General features: G+C 40.3%; 1 pseudogene; it reads left to right on the top strand.

The window, feature by feature from the left end:
• Nucleotides 1-18,069: 18,069 nt before the first annotated feature.
• Nucleotides 18,070-19,136, top strand: LOC132229864 (large ribosomal subunit protein eL8-like; annotated as a pseudogene).
• Nucleotides 19,137-20,166: the final 1,030 nt, after the last annotated feature.

Genomic DNA, 20,166 nt, shown 5'->3' with positions numbered 1-20,166 from the left:
CGCACAAAGGCCCGTCTGCGGCCCGGCCCGCGGCCCGCTCTGGCCCGGGCCACCTCTGCGCTCCCCTGATGGGGTTCAGTTCCTAGGAGCCTCCGCCCGGCAGCAGCGGCGGGAGACAGAGGGAGGGAGCCCCAGCTCTGGCTGGCGGGGCCCAGGGCGCAGCCGCGTTTCCATTCTCCTCTCAATGAAAAGGCTGTGGACGGCAGATAATATCAGGAGATGTGACACTACTTCGTCCCCCACGTGTTGCACGTAAAGAGAATCCTAATGAGCATCTGTGGCCTGCGCTAGGGACCCCGCTAGTTAGACCTAACCGAGGTCCTGACGCCCTTCTTCCTGGGATGGGGTTATTTTCTAACTGAAGGCATTTCATTGGCCTAGCACAAGGCTTTGAATGAGGGAGGGGTGAAAGGGCTGGAGGGCCTGGGTAGGTGGAAAGCCACCCTGTGAGGATCCGGTCACAGATGTGGGTCCTCTTCCCACTCGGAGGACAGGGGCCAGGTGATGCCGGTTAACTTGCCTCTCTGCTCTCTTCCCCTCACCCACAGGGCGGGAATGGAAGAGGAGATCTCAGCTATCCCTTGGCTCTGCGCAGGCTTTCCTGTTGAAAGTTCATGCCAATTCTAGAGAGACCAGGACTATTTTAGGGGTGGGGAAAAGTTCTCCTCTGACTGCACAGGTCAAGAATGGCATACTGTAGGCCAAAGGAAGGCTAGTAAACCGACTGAAGATGAACACAGACGCAGGCAGTGGCTTTCCATATAATAGCATTTGTCAGAACTATTGGTCCATTGTGGAGTGCTACTGTGCCTTGGCCAACCAGTTGATGGAGGCTTGGAGCAAGTGGCTCCTGCTTCCAGGTGCCCTTGGACTCCAGTGCACTACACATCCCAAGTTCCATCCTGTTGACCCTGAGGCAGTCCCCATGTGCCAACTGAAGCCAAGGGGTGGGAAACCCTCTTTGGCCAAAAGAGCAGATTTTTTTTATAAATTACTTTCCCTGGTAAAGGCCTTCTGTACCATCAACAATGATGGTACATCATTTATGGATAATATCGCCATTATTTGTTCATTGTCTCAGTACTGATTCTATGGATTAAAATGATGAAATTTTATTAACTACTTATTTTATTGAATAGTTGGTATAGAAATATGTGGTCCTGCTTCCCTTCCTTTTGGAAGGCAATGTTTTCTTGGAAGCCCAAAGAGCAGAACTGTCCCAGTTGAAAGAATAGTGAGATCTGTTGCTAGACATTTAAAAGTAGATACGCTGAAGCTACTTCAATTATACTATATAACATTAAAATACAGTTTAATGAACGCACTCAACTTCAAAGTTCCAAGCTTTCAACTACCCATATTTGGGAATTACTATGTCTCCTGCCCTCCAGAAACTTCCTTCTGTATAATAAAAATACACAGAATACTCAAAGAAGACTTGCACAGTAGGCTACCTTAGAATGCATGTAAGTCTGTTTCAGAATTTTGCCCTTACATGGATAATTTTGGAATTTTGGTCTGCATGTATGAGACAAATTCTTTATTGGATCTGCTTAGCTCCATGTCATTACAGACCTTAAGCAAAATATGAGTTTATTCGCTCATTAGTAATTCAGATTTCATTATTCTGCTCCTTCAGTTAAAATCTTTACATGCTGGCAGCTGTTTTGAAATATTTTGAAAGTTGCTTTGGCACTCATCCAACCAAAAGGGCTGCAGTTAGCATTTAACTTTCTCATTTTGTATTGTCCCCACCTCTAAAATCTATGTATCAGTGTACATAGTATGTAAAGATATAGATATTTTATGATGTTTTAACCTTGATTACATATATCTGATATATAAACAGCTATCACAATCACATATTTACATCTCCATCCTTGTGTCAGTGTACAACTGTGTCTTTTGTTTATATGACAAAATTACCTATTCTGTAAAAATGTATTTCCATCTATTTACGAGTTAAATGGCTTGACTTTGAATTTTCACAATTGGCTGTCAGAAGCTGCCAATACAGGTAGGAGAGAGGAGCTAAAATATGATTATACTAATTTTTGCTTTGCTTTGATCAGATATTTAAAGAAAAATAAAATAGTATGTGGAGATCAAGATAAGTTAAATCAAAACAAAATGAATAGAATGAAAATGCTATCTATCTATCTATACCTATATCTATATCTATCTATCTATCTATCTATCTATCTATCTATCTATCTGTATATATTATAAGGTAAGAAATGCTTTACTCTGAAATGTTATTGAAGTGATCACGCTACAATAAGAGATTTTTTTTAGTAGAAATTATTCCATGTGATAATTTACAACAATGAGAGATGAGTCTTTATTGTAAAAAGAGCCATGAGCTAAGATTAAGGTCTCTCCATATCCTGGGACGGAGATTTTCCCTTGTGTAGAGGGGTTAAATATTTGATTTAAACAATTTCCATCTTTGTTCCTAAATCCAAATTGAATTCAAGCTCTTACTGCTAAATTTGCCATGCTATTAATATGTCCTCTAGTCCATTCGAAAGAAAAACAATAATATCAGAAGAGAAAAAAATAACATAAACTTAGCATTAAAGTCTTTCTTGATATTCAAGAAGAGAAACTAAGAAATTAAGAGAGACTATCTAATAAATAACTATTTATAATATTTATGCCCATTTATAATGCATAAGGAGACTACTGAGGATTTTTTTTCATATTAATACTACCTATATCAAAGACTGACCATCTCAAGCTATTATGCTAAACTAATTCTCAGATAACTTTACAAATATATCTAGAAAGAGAAGAGGTTTAGTTCAAAGAGAGGAGAATCCTTAGCTATTTTTTAAGTCAGCAGTAGGCAGTAGGGGAGGAGAAATTATTTTGTAAAAAAAAAAATTGGTGAGTGGGAAAGGGGCTGAAATCCATGGTTTTATTTTTAGTTAAAATATTCACACATCACAACACATAATTATTCCAAAATATGTGCAAATCAATAGAATCTAACTAAAGCTCATCTTAGACTTGAATGCAAAATAACTAATACTCTCAACATATTCAAAACACTAGTTTGTCTTTAAACATCAATCTTGAAATTGCTTTTGCTTATTTTTTTTCATGATGGTGGATTTAATTTTGGAGTTGAAATATTTCTTATTTTTAGGAGACGATTTTAAATCTACCTGTGATTATGAAGGAGTCCCAGATGTTGGCTCTAGTTCGCTTCTTCTGTTACTGTCAGCATACTCAGAGCTCCCACAGAGTCACTGACGTGTGAGTAGGCACTTGCCTGCACCTCAGGTCCAGCAGCCATACTACTTATTGTTTCAATGAAAATTATACCCGGTGCTAAGTGGAAGTTTTATTTGTTTGACTTGGTTCCTCCAGGTAGGCATACTTATATGGCCAATGGACTCTTTTCTTCACTCAATTTTCTTACCAATTGTAAATTATTAATTCAGGGCCTGGTTGATTGAAGGAGTGACTAATTGCTTTGAACTGATTTTTCCCCCCAAAATGAAATCAACCATATTAGATGAGTTTTTACTTGAATTTTTCATTTTCAGTAGGATGGGATAATCACTCAGCAAATCAAACAAATGGTTTTATTACCCTACATGCTGAGTCGACCATTTTTTTTTTATTATTGAACTATTATGTCTCTTCAGCTAGAGAAGGGATTTTCAAACTTTAGTGTACATCTGAATCATAAAAAGGGCTAATTAAAACACAGATTTCTGGGCCTTACTTTCACAGGATTCCATTCTGAACAAATTCCTGGTTAATACTGACACAGTTGGCCCAGACACCATATTTGAGAGCCGCAGTGTTCATGATAAAGGGTTCAGATGGGAGCTCTAGATTCAGATCCTGACTTGGCAGCACACTGACTGAGTGGTCAAGGGCAAGTTATTTAATTGTAGGTATTCTTTTTCACTATTACATCAACATTCAACAAGAAGTAATTTCTTAAAGTTGGCTATAATGTGGACTCAGCGTAGTTCAGCTTACAACTTCAATAATGGCACAATTTTTTGTGTGCTTTTTTAGATAGTTATAGCTAAGTAACAAAAGTGATGTATATGTATTTCTCATGTTATCAGAAAGAAAATTTAAAAGACATGTGGTCCAGATTTAATAATGTTAAAAATGTTTACGGTTTCATTAAGGACATTCTGAAATGAAACTGGCAGCTTTTTAACATGAATGTGGCAGGGGCAAACACAATGACTTCTAGTACAGTTTGGTGCCACTGCCTTGATCCACCCTAATGTCTGAGCAGTTTCACTCACCATTGCTTTTACATAATCAGTTTCAACCATCCACAATGAAAAAGTAAAATAATCTTATTATAAAATAGTTTTGACCTTATGAACACTCTGAAAATGTTGTCAGCCCACACTTTGAGAACCCTTGTCTTAATAGTGTGTGGCTATCAAGTTGTCAGTATGACCAATTAGGAAAAGGAAAAGTTTAAACCTTCCTTTTGCTGCATTATTTTGAAAACTAAAGAAGTACTTTGCAATTTTGTGTTGCTTACTATTAAATTATTAATTATTACTAATGGTGTACTTAGGATTTTGATCTCATGAGAACACAGAAATAGGTACTGTGTTTTCTTATACTGCCATCCAAGAAGTGTGTATAATTTTGAGCAAAAGCATGTAAATACTTAATGTTGAAGGTCTGGGCCCAGGAACTCAATTTTCCTTCTGTACTCCAAAAAAAAAGTGATGAGAATATAAAAATCAGAGTGATACTCCAGAAGGATGGAACAATGAGACACACAGGGAGCTAGACTGAGTTCAGTAGCAGGAAGAAGAACCTGAAGAATGAACCCCTAAATGTGCTGAGCCTCCCTTGCTTGAGACATAATTTAGCAGAACAAGATGACACCTTCTAGGAATTCACATGAATAAAGTTTTCACTAGGGGTCTGTTGGAGTCAATATCCTTCAAGTTCATAATTTATATAGACATAATTTCACTCCTATTATTCCATCAGCAAAACATCATAACACTGTTTTCAAAGTGTTGCACAACCTTTCTAACATGGCTTACCACAGATATTTTCTTTATAATGATTCTTCTCATGCTGGAGGATTTCAAAGCCTTATTCAAAAAAAATACAAACTGAGTTATTGTGCAAAGCATCATCACTTTCCCCAAACCTAGAATCCAAAAGAAAAAGGGAATATAAGTATATTGAGTAATTAATTTTATTTAAGTACCTTGGACAGCTGCTCAAGATATGGACCAAATAGGAGGAGTAACTCAACCTTTTGCAGTTTGATAATTGTTATTAGTGACTCACAATCAGAGGCATATCTCAGAGAGATTTCAAACTACTGAAGAATTAATCATGTAAAATAAAACTTAAAATAATCTTTTCCAACTGTCAGGCACATTTTGATGAAATTCCTAGAAGCAGCAGCTTCTTGGCTGACTTATTTACAGGGACAACCTTGTAGTGTTTGTATCTAAGGGGAATAAAGAAAGTATATACATCTGATAAATGTTATCTGGGTACCATTTCACAATGCTAAGACACCAACATGACTTTTGATCTTATTTATTTTGACAGAGAAATGACTTCTCCTAAAAAAAAAAAAAAAAAAAAAAAATCTGTGTGGTCACAGTCAAAGCAAGCTATAAATGTGAGGAAGAATTATAACTTATACGCAAGGGAAAACATTTAAATCAATTGTTCAAATGTCAATGTTTTGTCACTCTTATTTTGTGGAATGACACAAAATATTTTCACTTGGAAATTTCCTTGTTGCCAAAGATCTTGGCTTATGATGACTTCCTCATTTTTAACTTTTCTAAACAGAAGTATTGAACATTATAGAACTAAAATGCACTGTTTATGAAGTCACTTAGGCTTTAACAAAAACAAATTAGTAATTGCTTTTATAATATAGAAGTTCATTTATTTCTCATGTAAATGTTTCAGAGTAGATGGTCTAAGGCAAATGTACTCTATATTATCATGCATAGACCTGGACTCCTTCTACCGTGATGCTCCACCATGCCAAGGGTGTTGAACTAATATAGTCAGAGATGATAAGCTACCACATTTGTACTATCGGCATCGAGATAAAGTACCAGGAGTGACAGAGGAGGGCATGGTCATCCCCTTAAGCATATGTTTGGGAAGTAGCACATACTACCCTCACATCTCATTTAGCAAAACTTAGTTACTGAGCCATGAATGGCTGCAAGATAATCTGGCTAATGAAGTCCACATTTCAAAGAGTTATGTGGCCAGATAAAAATCAGGAGTTCTATTATTATAGAAGAAGGGGACAGTTCAATTCAAAATCCACTTGAAATTAAGAGACAAAAATTAATCCACTTAATCTGAAACTAAAATATTAGTAGTAACTCCTCATTGAAGTTAATGAGGATTAGCTTCCAACAGTATATATTTGAAATATAATAACCATATTCTGAAGTATGCACCATTGAATCTGGTAAAGATGCCTTTCTGATTGCCATTAAAGACAAAAGGAAAGAGAAATAGGAGTAAAATGTGATGACATTTTTCCTTTTGTTAAAAGGAAGATGATATTTTTTTAAGAATTTCAGTATAAGAATTTTTGTATTGAGAAGTGTAATATTCATTTGACTAATGACAGAAAAATTAAACCCAGGCAAAGATGAAGATATTATTTATTAATAGTAATGTGGTCAACTATTGTTCCTTTGGCCCATATTCAGAATATGAGGGAGGGAGATTAAGGATTAAGGTGATCCCATCACTATGTTTATACTTTGTGGGATATAGAATTAACATGGACTCTAGGAAGCCTCAACACACCTTTCACTGAGGGAATGACTGCAGGTATTCAACAGTTTGAGAATGAAGAGAACCTCCTATTGGTGACCTCAGTTGTCTTTCCATTTACCACCTGATTCTGCACAAAGACAAGATATACCCATAAAATAACTTGCTCCCTCCAACCATTTTCTACCAAAGACCCTCAACCTTCAATTTTAACTTATTTTAAACTTCTATCTGAACTCCAGGTTTCTTTCCAGCACATTTCAATGTCATATACCACTGTTACCATTTGGAAGTTAGAAAGAAACTCAGATATTCTAATAATAGTTTCGAAAGGCCCATTTCTGCAGAGCATGTTAGGGGTCAGGAGAGGGAAAACGAGTCAGTGCCCCTAGATTTTAACCTGGACAGGACTCGAGGCAAAGTACTTAACCTTTCAGGGAAGAATTCATTTCATTTATTTCCTTTCATTGGTGCATGAATTTATTTCAAAAAATACTCCTTGAGCAACTACTTTATGCCAAACATTGTTTTTGTAAGCCATGGGGCTACAGCAGGATAGAAACAAAGATGCTGCTCACATGGAGTTTTCGTCACAGATAAGAAGAAACAGGATCAAACAAATGTCTGCAAAAATCAGAAAAGACAACTCGCAAGGTCGTTATAGGAATGAAATAAGGTAAACAACAAAATATTCATCCTAGTGCCTAACATGCAAACACACCTCCAGGTAGAATCTATTACGGATGCTATTACATGGATCTAGGAATAGTATGAATAAAAAAATTTGAGTTGACAATAATAGTCTAAAATAGCATGCCTAGTCTGCATTGAAGGTATTATTTCTACTTTTTAATAATTTTTATAAAATTTTCTTTATTGGTGAAAGTATTCTTATTTTGTAAAAAAAAAATCCCCATTTCCTTAATATCTAATGGAAAATAATCACATCTTAAAATATAATTTGTACCTCCCTCCCTCTCTTGTTTCTTTTATTTTTCAGCATGCAATTTATATTTCCCCAAAAATGTACACACACTTTAACAGCTGATATCTCAATTTTGATAATGAAATATATTTTTATAAACATTACCTTTACAATTATTCAAAGTTTGTGAATACATTTTTGAACACCCTATTATTTAAGAATACCCACAAAGAATTAATGGCATAAACATGGGTAAAGAAATGAAAATAAAAAATTAGTATTTCTGATAATCTGCTACTAGTCAGGCACTATGTTAGGTGTTCTGTACATACTCTTTTAACCCTCATAATAACCCTATAAAGTACATGTGATTAGCCACATTTTTACAGATGGAAAAACTTTATAAATTACACAGTCTCGAGTACATATTTGAGACAACTAAAGAAAAATGAAGACAACTAAAACAGCTTATATTTGTAGTTGCCAGTTACTGTTTTATAAATAGGTGGCTGTGTGTATTTTTCCTGTAAGAAACAAAGGAATGTATTGCCACCAATCAGCTTGTGAAGATAAATGACAGTTCTCATATCTTAATTATTTGTCCTAAAATACATCAGGCTTTTTTATTTTCCCTCTTAAATTAATTAAGTTATTATATAAATGTCCATGACACTCTACTTCAATTAGAAATGCTCATAGAAATTTTAGATTTTTTTTAAAAAAATTCCATTGGGTAGTGATAGTAACAGTATCGCTCAATGGTTCTCAGAGCATATTAGTCCCCAGACCAGCACCATCACCAACGTGGAAACCTGTTAGAAGTGCAGAGTCCTCACCCCACCACTGAATAAATAACAGAGTGCAGCCGGGAAAGCTGAGTTTCAACATGCTCTTCAGGGGATCATGAGGGACCCTAAAGTGGGAGGGGCACTGGTAACCAACAATGTCATAGATCATTATAATTCTATTTTTTTTTCTGAGGCAAGAATCTCCCCTGATTAGTCTAAAAAAGTTATGTTATTGATTTCTCCCTATGAAAAGAAAAAAACAAGATATTTTTTTAAAGACTCAAAATTTCAAAGCATTTTGATATATACCAATGTGGGTGCTGCGCCGATGGTAAAGCCAAATCAAATATTTCAAAGGCAACCAAAGTTAGATTCCCTTTCTAAGTTCTTCTTCTAAAAAGAGTAGAGACTACATTACAAAGACTCAAGATCCGGAAAGTACAGAAGAGAAACCGAAAGCAGGCGTGCACACACACTGCTTCAGAGGCTCGTTCCTGCTGCAGGGCCAGAGGCAGGTCCTGTCCAGTGCGGAGGCGGCCGGGGCCGGTGGGTTGTTAAAGCTGTCACTGAGATTAGAGCTTCCTGAAGCTCCTGTCCTAACATCAAGTCAATTTCTTACCAAACTCTTTCTCATTTTAAATGGGAAAAAGATTAGACTGTTGAGTGCTTGGGGGGAAAGAGAAAACTGGCTGGTAGGCAAGCTTTCTTTTTTAAAAGAAAAATTCTCTCAGCTTTCCGAACTCACAGATGGCTTAATCAAAGTTAAGGAAAAGGCTAAAACTAGTAGAAAAATAAAGAGGGAGGGAAGAAAAAGGAAACCAGATCCCTCTCTTGAAATCAGGGTTCCTTCAATATCAGTGAGAACAAATCTTTGAAGTTCTAACCGAGGTACCGTTGAGACAGAGGAAGAGACTAACATATTATTTGAAATAATATTTGGAAACTTTAACTTCAGAATAACACGGGGACACATGATCGAAGGATGCAAATCTATGCTTAGCGTTCAGTGTAGCCATACTCCTCAGGTGCACGCCCTTCTGTGTGCCAGATGCCCTTTTCACCACTTACTCAGAAACTCCTTTGACAGAGACCAGTTTTGATAAAACAGGAAGGGAGCAAGGACACCAAGCTTTATTTTCACACAGAGCTATGGCTCCCACTGTAGTTTCCAGAAATGAGGCTAAACTGAGAGTCATTGCAGCAAACTTCTGGTGTTACTGAAAGGGGCCACTGGTGAGCCATTTCCCTACATCAAGCTGGAGGAAAGTTCAAGGGCTCTGGAAGCAGGTGGGCCATGTGGACGTTAGCCAAAACCAGAGGTTATTTATTGAGAGAGAGAGAGAGAGAGAGAGAGAGAGAGAGAGAGAGAGAGAGAGAGAGAACATTGATTTGTTGTTCAACTTACTTATGCATTCATTGTGCCCTGACCAAAGATCAAACCCATGACCTTGGTGTACTGGGACTGTGCTCTAACTGACAGAACTACCCATCCAGGGCTCAAATCAGAATTTGTATCAAACTACTTGGTTATTATGACTGGGAATTACATGCTAAGATGGGAGTGAAAAGGGTTTGGGGTGGTGTGGGATGGGGAGAGATGGTCATGCCTGGGAAAGATAAAGAGAGGAAGCAGGATTGGGCAAGGAAGGGCTTTAGACCAGGATATAAATCTGGGATTTGTGAATGGAGAGTGAAAGGAAGCCAAATTAAGCAGGGAGAGGATTCAGACTGTGAAACACATGGGTTGGAGTCTGGCGGGGTGTTAGATTTGTGTGTTAGAGGGATCCACACTGGGCAGAAGTGTTCAGTCCTGGTGGCCGCACCATGCTTAGTTATTTTTTGAGGACCACCAGGGAAGGGTGTGGCCTTGGTTCAAACCTGTGACACACTCTGAAGGCACTACCACCACAGGCTCTCAGCTCTCCGCGTTCCTCACAGCTGAAGGGCGATCGAGCAGTCCTCCAGGACACCAGTGGGTCTTTCTTCCTAAAACGAAAAATAGTCTTCCTTGCAGCTGCTATTTATCGTTCCCTTCTCTACTCTCCACTCCACATTCCCCTGGCCCTCAGTCCTCACCTCCACTGGTCTTGACGGTTCATCAAAGTGTATGTTTCTCTGCTGCAGATGGCTTGGACTTCTTTCAGAACCCCAGGGACCTGCACTGAGATTTTCCAACTGGGGTTTGCATAAGCTCCACTATATCTTGTCCACCACTGACATCTTCAAAATCATAGAGCCTACCTGATCATATGGTCCGAGCAGCAGGACTGCTTGCAAATGCAGTCTAGACTGCAAAGCCCTATTTTGGTGTTTGGGCCAAAGCAGCATTTCTAGGTACGAATGTGTTGCCTCCAGAATCCATAGAAGCTTACCAGGCTTTGCGTTTCTTTCTTTGTTGTAGAGTGTACAGGATGTAGCAATTTGCTTTTGTTTCACTTTGGAGGGGATGTCACAGTGGGTCTCTGACTGTTGGGTCCCTAAAACTTTACTTATGTGACAGGCTCCTGGATCTTCATATGGGTTGTTTCCCATCCTCTGGTCTACGTGTCTTAACAAGGCTTGCAGTATGCTAGTCACTTCTTACTCAACATGCCTGAGCCATGTAGTATTCAACGAAATGAATAAATGTGGTGCCGAAACCGGTTTGGCTCAGTGGATAGAGCGTCGGCCTGCGGACTGAATGGTCCCGGGTTCGATTCTGGTCAAGGGCATGTACCTGGGTTGCGGGTACATCTCCAGTAGGAGATGTGCAGGAGGCAGCTGATCGATGTTTCTCTCTCATCGATGTTTCTAACTCTCTATCTCTCTCCCTTCCTCTCTGTAAAAAATCAATAACATATATTTTTAAAAAAAGAAATGAATTAATGTGGTATCTGAAGGATTCTGGATGGTCCAGATCTCTTAGGGCTATATTATGATAGAATTTACATAGCCCTGGGGCAAAACTATGAATGTATATTTTGCCAAATCAAAGGCTGCATGTAACCTTGCCAAGGTGAAATCCTATATTCCAAGAGAGTATCCCAAGTCAACAAATCTTCTTCGAGTCTTATGTTCTGGCCCCCTTTAAGCACCCTGAAAATCTAATCCCAAGGGTACTCCCCCAGATTCTGTTGGATATGCTGGGTACTTTTTGTAGCAAAATTAGGGTGTGATTGCTTTCTCTATTATCAAACTCAGTACATGTCTAGTTGGGCTATGCTGAGATTTGATCCTAGTTATCAACCTGGCAGTCAGATGTGGTAGAAGCAGTGTCTTCCCACCTGGGGAGAGTTCTAGCTCTTAATGGGGATGAGCAGCCCCCTGCACAGGCTCTGAAGATTTGAAGAAGTATGGAGAGCCACATATTTGGGGATATCTACTCTATGCCCCATCTCTTCTACCCAGACCTTCCTAACTAGCACCTGATTGTTGGACCTGCCTCTGCTGAACATTCAGTGATTTCAAGTCCGGAGTTTGGTTTGGGGCTTTTTTTGCTTTCCCACTGAAGAAAATGAAGACTGCCTTTTTAAGCTGCCCAAGAGGTCCTGTGGACTTCTCAGGTTTCAGTTTGTTAATTGCCCTTGGTCTTTCATTATTTTTCTCTAATGTCACAATGCAATCTAATTACAACAAATATATAAATGCATTATCCTTGTGCCCATCTCCCACTCAGCACTTCGAAGTCCTGAATGACTTCTTGAAGACCTGAATGACCGGCCATCAGGGTGTTCCCCTCCACTGCAACACTGTCCTAGGTAAGGGGCAGGAAGCAGAACTGGACTTGGACAGGGAAAGCTTTCAGATAAGATGCAGACCTGGAAGTATGAAGGGAAGGTGGGAGGAAGCAGATTGGGAGAGCCTTAGACTCCATGCATGTCTAATAGAGTGTTGGCCAACCCAAGGGGAAGCTTCCAATCAAAAACTGCCCCTTAGGGGAGGACAGTGTTGGGCAGAAACAGCCAGGCCCTAAAGCCCTGCTGTACACAGTCATTGGCAAAGGCCAGCCAGGGAAGAGTCTGGCCTGGGCTCAAATGTTATGGTGGATCCTGCAGTCCCTGCAGCTGACAGCTGGCTGCAATATCTACTTTGCCTCACCTCAAACAGTGATAGCTCTGAGTGGGAACACAGCATGAATAAACACAGTTCTTGCTATCGGAGGGGCTGGCAGTGTGCAAAGGCAAAAAACATAAAGAAGCCACCCAAATTGCATAGTGGCAGGGGACATTTGTTGACATTTGTCTGCTTAGCATCCATTTCCCTTGTTATGCAAACTCTAACTCCAACTTGGGGAACCACCTCTCTGTACGCAGGTGGAAATGCCCCACCTCACTCATGCGCTTCAGCCCCAGGGGGGCTCAGGATTTGGGTTGGAAATATGCTTGCCCCCTCTCCCCACACTGGTGTTGCTTGTAAAGGTGACAAGTCTGGAACCACCAGAGAATACCTCTTGAAGAGATCCTGCCTCAGAGTGAAGCCAGGTCCAAGTGCTGAGAAAAACACCGTCAGAAACTGGATTTCAATGACACATTAGGGGCACTTGGACCCCCCAGACTTTGACACCTAGATACACTCCTAGACTTTTCAGGTTTGTGATCAATAAAGTATCTATTGGGTTTCAGGCTGTTTGAGATACATTCAGTCACTGTTAACTAGAAGAATCTTAATGCAAAAATGGTAGAGAAAGGACTAGGTCTGCAACAGTGGCATGCTATAAGGCATAATCCTCGTTCATAGGGGCCCAAGAAATCAACTACTGTTAGAATTAGAAAAGACTCACACATCACCTAGTTCCATCTCCTTTAAAGGAGGGTCAGCAGAAGTTGAGTGACTCACCTAAGGTCATAGCCACTTCCTGGCAAATCACATTTTGTTCCTAAAGTCTTCAGTTTCTAGGCCACAGTTAATTTCACTGTAACACCCAACCCCCATCCCGCAGGAGAAGGGAGATTACTCAATTTAATCCATGGAACTCACAGGAACAGAAAAAATTTAATTTATAAACAGTAACAGTCAGCTAATGCTAATTTAGAATTTAATGCCAATAATCCTGGATAATGTGGCTATGGAAAGTCGGTACCAATGTGGGCTTCATACAATAATTTAGCATTACTTAAGTGAGGACTTTTGAACCAAGTGTAAAAAATGTTTAATCCTTGTTAATTTTTCCTTTTGTGATGTGCCTCAAAATGTTCCTTTTCTTTGTTCTGTAGATGACTATTCTTTAGAACTGATTTGTAAAATCTGGAATATTGGAAGAGAAAAACCATTTTGGAAAATTTCAGTGAACTTTTTCTAGTGCATTGTTGTTCACCTAATTATTGTAAAGATCGTCAAGATTCTTTTTTCTTGCCCTGGCTGGGTGGCTCAGTTGGTTGGAGTATCATCCCATACACCAAAAGCTTGTGCCTTCAATTCCTGGTCAGGGCCCATGCCTAGGTTTTTGGTTCAGTCCCCGGTGGAGGCACATACAGAAGGCAACTGATTGATCTCTCTCTCTCTCTCTCTCTCTCTCTCTCTCTCTCTCTCTCTCTCTCTCTCTTCTCTATTTCTAAAAATCAATGAAAACTTATCCTTTGGTGAGGATTTGGAAAAAAAAAAGACTCTTCTCTCTTGAGAGTGCCACCACCTAGTTTTTGTAATGTATTTGTATAGCACCGTATTTAAAAATCAGCAATCTCAAGTTTTAAAGGTTACTTTAAAAGCTATTTTTTTTTACATGATGACTGTGTCCACATAAAATACTTTAAGGAAAGGGTGAAGCATATATACATTTGTGACTAATTGAGTCTTTTATAATTTTTTTTATTTTCTAGAAAAATGGTTAACAACCATCTGGGGCTTTATATTTCAGAGAAGGTTTACTTGTGGGTTTTGGTTTGTTTTGCCTAGGCATATATTATTTCTAATTTTAACAGGTATTTGGTTTCCTATGCCAGATTTGGGGGTATTTTCCAGATTTTTCTAAAAGCAACAGTATGATCAGTCACGTGCTCATCATTACATAATTAGTTGAATGGATCAGTTTACACACTGCAAAATGGAAAGAGGTGCAGACCATGATTGAAGAGGGCAATGAGGAGAGTACACTATCCTGGGTTATAGACACTACCCTGGCTACTCTCTAGGCCTTTGTTTTTTTAAGATAAATTAGGTTTCAGGATATTAATCTATAATAGCCAATTTAAAGTTTTAAGGAGTTTCACACGAACTTCAGATTTTTTATATCATAATTGCAAATAGATGACACAAAGTGTATACAAAAATGCCATTATCGCAAACACCTAGTTAAGAAATATTGATGATAAGAAAGCAAAGAAATAAAACAAGCATATTAGTAACAAAGGAGGAAGGTAGCATCTCGGTATTTCACTAGTAAAAAAGCCTTTTTTTTTACCTCTTCAAATTTAATAAATTCATGTATACATTTAAGAAATAGTCACTGAGCATCTGTGTTCATTCAACACAGAAGATAGAGCAGTGGATGGACCCAGTCCTGATGCTTGAGGAGCTTGAAGCAGAGAAGACAGATGTACAAACAGGTGACTAGGGTCCCACCTGAGAAATGCTGCAGTAGAACTGTGCGAGGATGATGTGAAAGCAGAGATGAGATGACAGAGATGACCTGGGCCAATGGAAGGGAGGATAAGAGAAGGCTTTCATGGATGAGGAAATCAGTAGGAATTTAACAGGTGTAGATGGAAAGGGATTTCCGGATCTGCAGCTTCTGAGGTGAATGGGAGCACGTATGTTTCATGCAGGGAATGGAGCATGGTTAGGGAGCAGACAGGGTCTGTAGGGGACAGGGAGGGGAAGCAGCAAAGCAAAATGACCATCAGGAAATTAAACCCAGATTCTAAAGACCTTGAATGCCAAGCTCTGGAATTTGGATTTCATCTCAGTATCCACAGACAGTCATCAAATATGTCCTTTTCTATGTCTAAGAGAAATATGTCTAATCTTTTAGCAAGATTATGGCATGGTCATATCAGAACATAGAAAGATAAAGACTTCAAGATAGCCGAGGATAGATTAGTGGGGAAAGAGACTGGAGCATGGACCCTGTTAGAAAAAACTTCCCGTAGAAGGTGGCATGGTGATGATTAATGATGCAATGATGTATAGAGTAATGAGTGGAGTAAAGAAGACATAAATGCAGGGGATATTAACTAAGTTTAGGAAAGAAGAGAAACAGGTTTACAAGTAGGACTGGGATCAAGAATTGGTGAGGTGGAAAGATGTGGGTTTGGGTCATGTAAAGTTGTGGTGCTATGGGTTTCCAGGTGGAGCTAATTACCCAGTAGATCAATGAATTATGAGTCATAAAATGAGAACAGGGTCCAGCTGCTGAGCCTCGCTGGAGACCAGCCTTCCTGGCACAGAGGGAGGACAGGCAGTTGGAGACCACTCAAGTCTGTGTCAGCTATAAGCCACAGAAAGTTGCACTTTTTATCATAATTGTTTTCTGGGTGGTTATAAACACATAAGAAAATATTTTTAGTAGATAATAGCTGTCATTAAAGAATAGATGCCCAGAGAAAGCAGGTGACTTGACTCAACCACACAGCTGGTAGGCGGTAGAAACCAGAATCAAATCCAGATGTCTAGGCCAGTATATTCCACCAGACAAAACCAAAAGAAATGTGACCTAGTGCCTGCTGTGATTAACACAGCCAATTCTCTGGGTCTCAGCTTCATCTGTGGGAAGCTTTTGGATGGCATGATCTCAAAACTACCCTCTGACTCTAAAATTCTATTATTATGTGCCCCATTAATGAGAAAAGCCTATCATTTCTAATGCTGGCTTACCATGTCCAATCTGAGTGAATTTGAGTAAATTGCAAATCCACTAAAGCCCAGTGTCCTCATCGATATAAATTATTATGAGGATCTGACAATTGTGGTAGTGCTTTCACATTCATCACAGTGGTCATCAGGAAAATGCAAATTAAAACAATGAGAAGCTACTATATATCCTCTGGAATGGCTAAAATGCAAAAGACAGAAAGGACCAAGTGCCCGCAGCTATGTGGACCAGCTCTCAGTTCGGCCAGTGAATGAAGACTGGTCCAGCCACGCTGAAAACTGGCACCGTCCAGTAAAATCTGAACAAGTGTGCCTTTGAGCCAGCATCTCCTCCTTTCAGGAAGGAGCCAACAGAAACACGTACATCTATTAACCTAAAAACATGCACAAGAATGTTCACACGACACTATTGTATGAATCCCAAACTAGAAATTTTCCCCAAACAACAGAATGCATACATAAATCAAAGCATATTAAAGACCAAATGACAATGAAAGAACTACAACTAACTACAACGTGGCTAAATCTCACCAACGAAATGGTAAGTGACAAAAAATGGTACACACAGAATGTTTCGATTTATGCAAAGTTCCGAAACAGGCAGAGCTACGCCATGCTGTTAGACCATAGAAAGGGGACTTACCCTCAAGGTGGAAGAAGTAGCTTTAGGAGTGCTGATAAGATTCTGTTTTCTTGAACTGGCGATGATTATATAAGTAGTTTTTAAAAATTCATGGAGTGCTACACCTACAATTTTTGCACATATATTATACTTCAATAAAACTTCCCAGTATCTAACAATTACTAGCATTCTCTACACGTAAATATTTGTTTCTAGATAGACCTATGTGCTTACCTTGTAAATATCCACCCACCTCTCTGTAGGAGTGTGTCTTCCTGATTAGGTCAGTCCTTTCTGCACAAGAAATGGTTGTCACCGTGTGGAAAGGCATCCAGGCTTCCCCCACTGGCTGTGACTGGCAGTGTTGCCTAGTGGGCATCTGCCGAACTCCATACTCCATTTCCTGTGAACTATTCAAACACACTTGGCTCAGGGTCTTGCATGTGGAACTTGCTTGATAAAGACCAGCTAAGAGAACATCACAACATAAAAACCATATCAATAAATTCTTGAATGAATTGGCAAGTAAATCACTTTTTAAGTGCTGATTTTAAGGCACCATATAAAAGCATCCCATGCTTTGATCTCCTTGTATATACTCTATTCCATTTTTATCATGATTTATTACATTATAAAAAATTAATGTTGATTCTACTATAAAAGATGCTTTATAATTATTATAACCTGGTAGAAGTATGCCCTGTTGATTAGATTACCATGCTAAAAATAGCACATCTTATCTAATAAAGAGTGAATATGCTAATTGACCCTCACGCCATCGCAAAGATGGAGGCGCTCACAGCCAATAAGGAGGGAATATGCTAATTGACTGCCCTGCCCTCAAAGAGGGTGGTGCCCACAGCCACAAGATGGCGGCACCCAGTCCCCTCAGTCCCCCAGCCAGCCTGAGGTGCAGGCAAGCCTCAGATGGCGGCTGCCCAGCCTCCCAGAGCCGCCCGAGGCTCAGGTAACCAGGACCGGCTGAGGCTTGCGCTGCCAGCAGTTGCCTGATTGCCGGGTTGCCTCCCGCCCCTGAGGGCTCCTGGACTCTGAGAGGGAGCAGGCCGGGCTGAAGGACGCCCCCTCCAGTGCATGAATTTTCATGCACCGGGCCTCTAGTAGTTTTATAAATTAAAACACTGAGGCAGGGTTCTCTCCTCCCCCAACCCAAGATGCTGAAGGGAAGACAGCCTCAGGGGAAGAAGGTGGCCCCGGCCCCTGCTGTCGTGAAGAAGCAGGTGACAAGGAGGTGGTCAACCCCCTGTTTGAGAAAAGGCCCAAGAATTTTGGACAGGACTTCCAGCCCAAGAGGGACCTCACCTGCGGACAGGACTTCCAGCCCAAGAGGGACCTCACCTGCGGACAGGACTTCCAGCCCAAGAGGGACCTCACCTGCGGACAGGACTTCCAGCCCAAGAGGGACCTCACCTGCGGACAGGACTTCCAGCCCAAGAGGGACCTCACCTGCGGACAGGACTTCCAGCCCAAGAGGGACCTCACCTGCGGACAGGACTTCCAGCCCAAGAAGGACCTCACCTGCGGACAGGACTTCCAGCCCAAGAGGGACCTCACCTGCGGACAGGACTTCCAGCCCAAGAGGGACCTCACCTGCAGACAGGACTTCCAGCCCAAGAGGGACCTCACCTGCGGACAGGACTTCCAGCCCAAGAGGGACTTCACCCATGTTGCCAAATGGCCCTGCTACATTTGGCTGCAGCGACAAAGGGCTGTTCTCTACAAGCGCCTGAAAGTGCCTCATGCATTAACCAGTTTGCCCAGGCCTTGGACCCCAAAGGGCTATGCAACTGCTGAAGCTGCCCCACAAGGACAGCCCTGAGGCAAAGCAAGAGAAGCAGAGGTGGTTGGCCTGGGCTGCGAAAACAGCTGCTGGCCAAGGGGATGTCCCCACCCAGAGCCCCCTGTCCTTGGAGTAGGGTTCTCAGGATCAGCACCCTGGTAGAGAACACATGGCCAGCTGGTGGTGATAGCACACAGCGTGATCCCCATCGGGCTGGGGGTCTTCCTGCTCTCCCTGTACCAGAAAATGGGGTCCCCCACCACATTAGCAGGGGAAGGCCAGGCTGGGGCGGCTCATTCACAGGAAGACCTGCACCACCGTGGCCTTCACACAGGTTATCTGGGAAGAGGGAGCTCTGGCTAAGCTGGTGGAGGCATCGGGACCAATTACAAGGACAGATGCAATGAGATCCAATGCCACTGGGGAGGCAGCAGGCCCTAAGCTGGGCTAAGTGTGCACTGTTGAGTTTTCTGTACATAAAAGTAATAAAAATTACCCTTCAACCAGTGTCTTGGGTATTTGGGGTTGAAGGTGATTTATTGCCAGTAAAAAACCAACAAAAATCAAACCAAACAAACAAACAAGAACATTGAGGCACGAAAACCAATATGTAGAATGAGATAATTTTTAAATGCTAACACTTTCAGAGGTTTAAAGGCATAGAAACTAGGAGAATAAAAGTTGAGACAATTGTGTTTCAAATACTGGATATCTGCAATAGCATTTAAAAACCCAGGTTTTTAACGGAAAATTTCAGAGATATTTGACATTTTTTCTTTCAACTGTTGTTTGTGTAAAATTAGAGAATTCAGATTGGAACTATAATATGTCAAGCTTGACCAAATGCTTAGGAAGTGTTCAATGAAACAAGATTTGTAGATTGGATATAATAGCATCTAAATCTAACTCCCTAGCCCATTTTCTTTGTCCAAATTAAAGTAAATAAGGATTTAGATTTGAAATTCCATATGACTTATTTCCTTACATTGCTTTATATTTATAAACCATCTCTAGGTGAGGGGAAGCTTCCTCAGAAGTATTTTTTAAGGTTCTTGTTAAAGATAAACAGTTTAGCTACAATACATATTTTAAAAGCAGACAATTGATGGTGACAAAGCTCCATAGTTAGCCTTTCCCTTCTCCAAATGTCTATTGTACCTACAGTCTGTAGTATATGTGGTTATACACTATTTTTATCACTTTTAATTATTTCTACTGTTTAGAACTTGTCTTTATGAGGGACTATGCTCCCAAGGACTTGATCTTATACATCTTTTGTCAGACAATGGTGGCCACTCATTAAGCACTTTGTACAAATACCCGTTGACTTCATTTATGAGTCAGAGCTTTCCATTTGAAAGAAGAACCTACATGTATGTACCTGAATCTCAAATAGTATATACCAGCTCTTCAAAATTCATAATTGGAATGAATTGGCACAATTAGGATCATATCCTTGTTTTTCTTTAAA

The sequence above is a fragment of the Myotis daubentonii genome, chromosome 1 (assembly GCF_963259705.1).
Source record: "Myotis daubentonii chromosome 1, mMyoDau2.1, whole genome shotgun sequence".
Taxonomy (NCBI): Eukaryota; Metazoa; Chordata; class Mammalia; order Chiroptera; family Vespertilionidae; genus Myotis; species Myotis daubentonii.
Note: the sequence above shows the minus strand (reverse complement) of the source record. Positions and strands in the feature narration are given on the sequence as shown.